The sequence below is a fragment of the Dermochelys coriacea genome, chromosome 10 (assembly GCF_009764565.3).
Source record: "Dermochelys coriacea isolate rDerCor1 chromosome 10, rDerCor1.pri.v4, whole genome shotgun sequence".
Lineage (NCBI taxonomy): Eukaryota > Metazoa > Chordata > Testudines > Dermochelyidae > Dermochelys > Dermochelys coriacea.
This window is the reverse complement of record NC_050077.1, coordinates 79,957,929-79,964,788: the sequence shown is the minus strand read 5'-3', so window position 1 is coordinate 79,964,788 and position 6,860 is coordinate 79,957,929. Positions and strand designations below refer to the sequence as shown.

The window sequence follows — 6,860 nt, the reverse complement described above, 5'->3', positions numbered from 1 at the left end:
ATCCAAATTAGATCCCGGAGGTCTATAGCACACCCCAAGCACTATCGTAGGAGAGGCTTTACTAGTTTTCTTCCCCAATGTAATTTTTGCACAGACAGACTCTGTCTTATCCATTGCATCGCTTCTTATTTCTTTATTTGCTTTTCCTGTCTCAGTGCATCTGAGTTGAGAGTGCTGTCCAGAGCGGTCACAATGGAGCACTCTGGGATAGCTCCCGGAGGCCAGTACCACCTAATTGCGTCCGCAATACCCCAAATTCGACCCAGCAAAATCAATTTCAGTGCTAATCCCCTTGTCAAGGGTGGAATAAGGAAATCGATTTTAAGAGCCCTTTAAGTCAAAAAAAAGAGCTTCGTCATGTGGATGGGTGCAGGGTTACATCGATTTAACGCTGCTAAATTCGACCTCACCGCCTAGTGTAGACCAGGACTTAGAAACTAACACATTTATCTGAGCATAAGCTTTCGTGAGCTACGGCCCCCCTGCTCTCCTGTTGGTAATAGCTCACCTTAAGCGATCACTCTCATTACAGTGTGTATGGTAACACCCGTTGTTTCATGTTCTCTATGTATATAAATCTCCCCACTGTATTTTCCACTGAATGCATCGGATGAAGTGAGCTGTAGCTCACGAAAGCTTATGCTCAAATAAATTTGTTAGTCTCTAAGGTGCCACAAGTACTCCTTTTCTTTTTACCATATAGTAGGTGAGTTCAGAAGCCACAATAAACACTTCTGGGGCTAGAGACGATCTTATTAGATCTTTTACAAGAAAGAAGCAGCTGTCTATGTGGGGCCTTAGAAATAGGAATCAGGGAAATGATCAATAAGTCATATTTTAAATGTTGTCATGTATTTTTCTTAACATATAGTTGCAAGTCTGCTGACTTGGAAGGGGCTTGGTGAAGGAAACTGCTTGGACAATGAGGAGTCTTATACAACATTTGTGTTGTTCGGAGGCTTAGATCTTTCTGTTGGAGAGAACATATGTAAAACTTCAGTAGTATAGTCAGCTGTGTAGCTATCTATCTGAATCACTTGATCCTGAAGACCTCTGTTCCCACATGGGAGAGACTGTTTTGGTTTGGTTTTCTGCCCCAGGCCTTGCTGCAATTGTGTTGAGAAAGCATTTGCAATTCCATTGGGGACTAACCAGAAGAACTACTACTAGTTCTGTTGCGGTCCCTGATACAGTGGGCAGGAATTGGGAAATTTGTGTTGAAGTTGAGTGAGGTATGCTTCTATTAAGAAACTTTCTCTACCTTGTATATTCAAGGACTATAAATAGAGGTAGGGCAATGGGAAAAGCACCTTGTCTTACTGTAGCACTCATGACTACTATGTGAAAGCTTCCTCAAACCCATTTGACTCTACAGGACTGTAGAATTCTAGTTGTTTCTGTACATAAAAAGAAAAGGAGTACTTGTGGCACTTTAGCGACTAATAAATTTATTTGAGCATAAGCTTTCGTGAGCTACAGCTCACTTCATCGGATGCGTGGATGCATCCGATGAAGTGAGCTGTAGCTCACGAAAGCTTATGCTCAAATAAATTTGTTAGTCTCTAAGGTGCCACAAGTACTCCTTTTCTTTTTGTGAATACAGACTAACACGGCTGCTACCCTGAAATCTGTACATAAAGTATCTTTCTGGGGTGAAATTTCAGGGTATAATTGTCTTGACCTCTCTTGTAAGTGAGCTGGGACAGAGGGGAGGTTACTTGTCCCTGAGCCATTAATATCTGGTCCGTGGATACCAGAAGCCTCTGCTTTTACTGTTGATGTGTTCAGCTCTAGGAAGGTGCTACTAATCTAATGATGCAGGTAGTGGAATGACTAGAAAAGAGTGGGATGCTTTTAAAGGTGAAGTAAGTCTCGGGTGAATTTAAGATTGATTCTTATCACCTTCTCCTGGCCCATGCCCCATGCACTCTTAAACCCAGAAATGTGTAAAAACTAGTCAGTATTTTCCACAGAGCACAGACTAAGTGGGCGTAGACTCTTCAAGGAGCAGGGTAGTATATAGAGAAGTATATATAGCTGTAAACTTGACTCTACAACTGATGAGCCCCAAACTTCTCTGAAGGGGCCTGGTGACAGGACAGGGGCTCTCACTGCATCAGCTAGGCCACTGATACTCAGACTGAGGTACCTGAGCTGCAAGTAGCTCTTTAAGGCAGCGATTCTCAAACTTTTGTACTGCTGACCCCTTTCATATAGCAAGCCTCTGAGTGCGAACCCCTCCTTATAAATTAAAAACACCTTTTTTATATATTTAATACCATTATAAATGCTGGAGGCAAAGCAGGGTTTGGGATGGAGGCTGACCGCTTGTGACCCCCCCCCACCCCAGGTAATAACCTCATGACCCCCTAGTTTGAGAACTTTGGCTTTAAGGTCTCCTGTTCTTTGCAAAATATGATATTAAAAGACTGTGCGGTTTAATTACTAGCCACTCAGGATGTTTTATTGTGTTACTAACCACCTCTAGTTGATACAATTGGCTGGGCAAGTATTATTGTAAGTGTAATATACAGGGATATAAAAACTAACTAGTCCCCCTGCCATGGTGTTTAAATCTGAATATACAGTACTAGTAAAAAGAACAGGAGGACTTGTGGCACCTTAGAGACTAACACATTTATTAGAGCATAAGCTTTCGTGAGCTACAGCTCACTTCATCGGATGCATTTGGTGGAAAAAAAACACCATTGATTTTTCCACCAAATGCATCCGATGAAGTGATTTTTTCCACCAAATGCATCCGATGAAGTGAGCTGTAGCTCACGAAAGCTTATGCTCTAATAAATGTGTTAGTCTCTAAGGTGCCACAAGTCCTCCTGTTCTTTTTGCGGATACAGACTAACACGGCTGCTACTCTGAACCTGCCATGACAGTACTAGTGTTTCATTTAGTATGAATTCGCAGGACTGTGGCTCTTCTGGGTACTGTTGATCCTTAAGTTGGTCTCCGAGCCCCTGAGATCTGCGTAGCCCCGCGCTAGAGGATGTGTCTATATGTGGATGGGGGGGCCCCAGGCTGTGGGGAGCGGCAGGGGGCCCCGCTTGCCCTGGAGGTGGGAGGGAGAGGGAAGGTTGGGGGGCGCTGCTTCCCTCCTTTGAACCCGACTCCGGGCCCCGAGCGGCGGGGAGGGGAGCCGAGGGCAGCCCTCCAGCCACAGCCGGCGGGTCTCGCCCCCCCCCTCCCCTCCCCTCCCCTCCCCCTCCAGCCAGGCAAGATGGCGGCGGCAGGAGGCGGTGCTGAGGGGAGGGGGGATCCCGCCTGAGACACCCACCCACGCGCGCGGGCGGGCGCGCGGGCGGCTCGGGCTCCCGTTAGGATGAGATAAGGGGCGCCGGGACTGGCTCGCGACGCGCTCGCTCCATCGCGCAGGGCGGGAGGCGGAGGAGGAGGCAGCAGCAGCGGCAGCCGCCGCCCAGCCCCGGCCTGAGGTGAGCCGCGCCGGCGGGGGTAACGTGCGGAGCTGTCACCGTCGCCTCGTCTCCGCCCCCGTGGGGCGCTATCCCAGGGCCGGGGCAGCGGGGGCCGTGTCGGTGAGGCGGGCAGGAACCCCCGAGGGAGCCGGCGTGGCGGGGGGTGGGGGCGGCATGACTGGGCTGCAGCCCCAGGGCGGGCGGCGATACGCGAATATATCCGGCCCCCTCCCTGGCGTTAGAGCTATCGATGGGGGGGGGCGCGGAATCCCCTAGATCCCGCCGCCCCTGCGGTCCGGGGGGTTTCCGGGCGTGACTGGGGTGGCGGCGGCGGCTTGGAGGCGTCTGTATGTATCCCGCGCCCGACTGAAGGGAAGTGGTGCCGCTCCGTTAGCTGCGGCGGATTTGGTGCACCCCGCAAGGCGTTCCTTCGGTTTCCCGGCCAGGTGGTGCAAACGTGGGGTGGGCGGCTCGGGCTGCTGCGCCCCGGGGAGCGGGGGGGGGTCCGGGCTGCGCGGCCGCGGCGCTGTGTGACGGGGACCGGCGCGCGACTTCCCTCGCGGGCGTTAAAATGGCCCTGGTGTAACGCAGCTGTGTAGGCGCCGGGGCCGTGATCCCCTGCCGCTGGAGATCGCGTGTGCCGGTTGAGTTTGAGCGTCGGCTGGCCTGCCATGTTACAAACGCAGGGCAGGAGCAGGAGACCCGGCGTTGGGCAGCTGCAGAGGAAGAAATGGGTTGAGATTTGTGTTCACTGCATCTGTAAATTCCCATTCCCTTTACTAGATAGCTAATGGGGATTACAACCATAGTAATGCATCCGATGAAGTGAGCTGTAGCTCACGAAAGCTTATGCTCTAATAAATTTGTTAGTCTCTAAGGTGCCACAAGTCCTCCTTTTCTTTTTGCGAATACAGACTAACACGGCTGCTACTCTGAAACCTCTAATAAATGTGTTAGTCTCTAAGGTGCCACAAGTCCTCCTTTTCTTTTTGCGAATACAGACTAACACGGCTGCTACTCTGAAACCTCTAATAAATGTGTTAGTCTCTAAAGTGCCACAAGTCCTCCTTTTCTTTTTGCGAATACAGACTAACACGGCTGCTACTCTGAAACCTCTAATAAATGTGTAGTCTCTAAGGTGCCACAAGTCCTCCTTTTCTTTTTGCGCACCATAGATCTGTAATATTTCCCCTTGGTTACATAGCAGTTTTGCGGGATTAGTGCAACACGTCCAACATCATGGTAAAAAAAAAAAAAGCAGTCTCTAGAGCCCTGAGTTTTTTGTGCTGTGGTACTGTCAGAATTTACTATAGACTCAGTGGGCCACATGCTAATAATGTTTAATGGATTGTTAATTATTTTGGTGGCTTTGAGCCACTGCTAATCTCAAATTCTATTTAAAGTCTGCACTTGGTCTCAGCACCCCAATATATGTCTGTTTACAATGGAATTAGGAGACATAGACTTGGCAGTTAGTTCTGACATTTAATGTTTGATTTAAAATGACTAGAAGAGTAATCTTTGGACAGCTTTTACTTCATTTCACAATTTCTTCTTGAACTGTTGCTCAGCCAGAGTTTTCTGTCAAAAATAAAATGTACAATCTTTCACTTTTGAACTATTAATATTTCTGTGTTTAATCATTGCTATTAGGTACTCTGGTTTAGGGAAACTATTTGAATCAGTCTAGCCAAGAAAGAAAGGGGTTGGAGAGTACGTGAGTGAACTTTGGTTTGTGTATTGGATGTGCAGTCCAGCCTTGCAACAATCTTTTAACCTATATGTGTTCAGAATCATGCAGCTGAAAATCAGTCAACAAGTAGGGAGTAAAAAGAAAAGGAGTACTTGTGGCACCTTAGAGACTAACAAATTTATTTGAGCATAAGCTTTTGTGAGCTACAGCTCGCTTCATCGGATGCATTCAGTATAGTCTTATTGTAAAATAAATGTGAAAACTGAACTGTTTCCTTGACAGCTTAGTCCCTCTAAACACATTCAGGTTTCATTGGGCTGTTCATGATTCCTGGCATTGACTTCCTATTTATTTATAGGAAATAGAGTCTTAAAGCTTTTATGTCCAGTTCATTCAAAGAATCACAGTCTGCAAAGAGATACAAAGGGCAAAATAAGATAAGCCAACCTACAGCCTTTGCATGGTTTCTGATTATTAGATGTTTTACTAAGCACATCTTTTAATCAGTAGTCAATAATGTAGTCTGAAATTTAAGAGCCCACTGATGTGAGGAGTCTTCTGAAAAGGTGCTGAGGAACTTCCACTCCCTTTGGAGCAAATTTTATCTAAAAGAGTCTAATCAGGTTACAACAGTATCCACTTACTGGAAACTAGTGTGGACAAGGTTTTCTCGCTTACTGTAGGACCAGAACTATTTTCTTGTTCAGTATTCATTCAAAAGTAACAATTATCTGTTGGTAAATACTTCTATATTAAGAAGATTCATATGCTGGAGTTCTTGGGTTACTTTTGTAGTATTAACCACCGTTTAACATTCTTGCAGACTACTTGCTCTTCAATTGTGATTATATAAACATCTCCGGGGCAATTTCTGTCTGTGTGAAGATAATAGATATAAATTCTATATCCGAGTAGACTTAGCTTTTGACACTTTTATTCTTGTCACAATTGACTGTGCCTTATCTACACTAGCACTCCCACTGGTGTAGCTGATCTAGTGATAGCTTTGGGCTTTGGGGGACAATTTTTCTGTTCTAAAATAATTGCTAGGCAGCAAACACACACACGTCTCATCTACCATTCTTTCTTTTTCTGGAGAGGGTGGGGGCCCCAGTTCATTCTTGTTGTTACTGTGGTGGATGTATTAAAGGTACACCAGGGAAAGTTCTAAATGCTGCCATCCAATATCACTTTTCCACTGCGAACTGTGGCCACCACCATTTTGACATGAGCTACCACAATTAAATACATTAAACAATTTATTTACCGTAGCATGCATTTGTGCTGCAGGGTGAGATAAATAGTTTATCTGATTGATTCATCTATATGCACATTTTCTAGTCTGAATGTTATGTGGTTCATTTGAATAATTGTAATTGGATTAATAGGTTTATAAAATTGAAATCTGAAGTTATAACAAACAAATAGTATACTTTAAAATGTAGAAAATCTCTCCTCTTGCATTCACTTTACATATATTTGTTGAGAATTGGAACTTCTTTTGCAAGTCAGAACAAGTTGTAATACCTCATAAAACAGTAGCTACAGAAGCCAATGTAATCATGGAGAAAGTTAAATTGGTATGTTTCAGAAAGTAGAATGATTCTGAAAGGACTTCTGCTAACTAGTGAAACTAATACGTACAGAAAATCTTCTGTTTTGTTAGATGCCCACTTATTCACTCTGCTGTGAACATATTTATAACCACCGTGGCAGCATGCTTTTGCAAAGTTGGA

At 45.5% G+C, this 6,860-nt stretch overlaps 1 protein-coding gene across 3 annotated transcripts in view; it reads left to right on the top strand.

Moving 5' to 3' along the window:
• The first annotated feature begins 3,050 nt into the window (after positions 1-3,050).
• DENND4A (DENN domain containing 4A) overlaps positions 3,051-6,860 on the top strand; it is a 104,124-nt gene continuing 100,314 nt past the window's right edge. For 2 of the 3 annotated variants that reach the window (XM_038418607.2, XM_038418604.2), the window contains exon 1: positions 3,051-3,449. The gene's annotated coding sequence lies outside the window, so the exon portion shown is untranslated. The remainder of the gene's footprint in view (positions 3,450-6,860) is intronic. The other variant, XM_043493311.1, reaches the window with a different exon arrangement.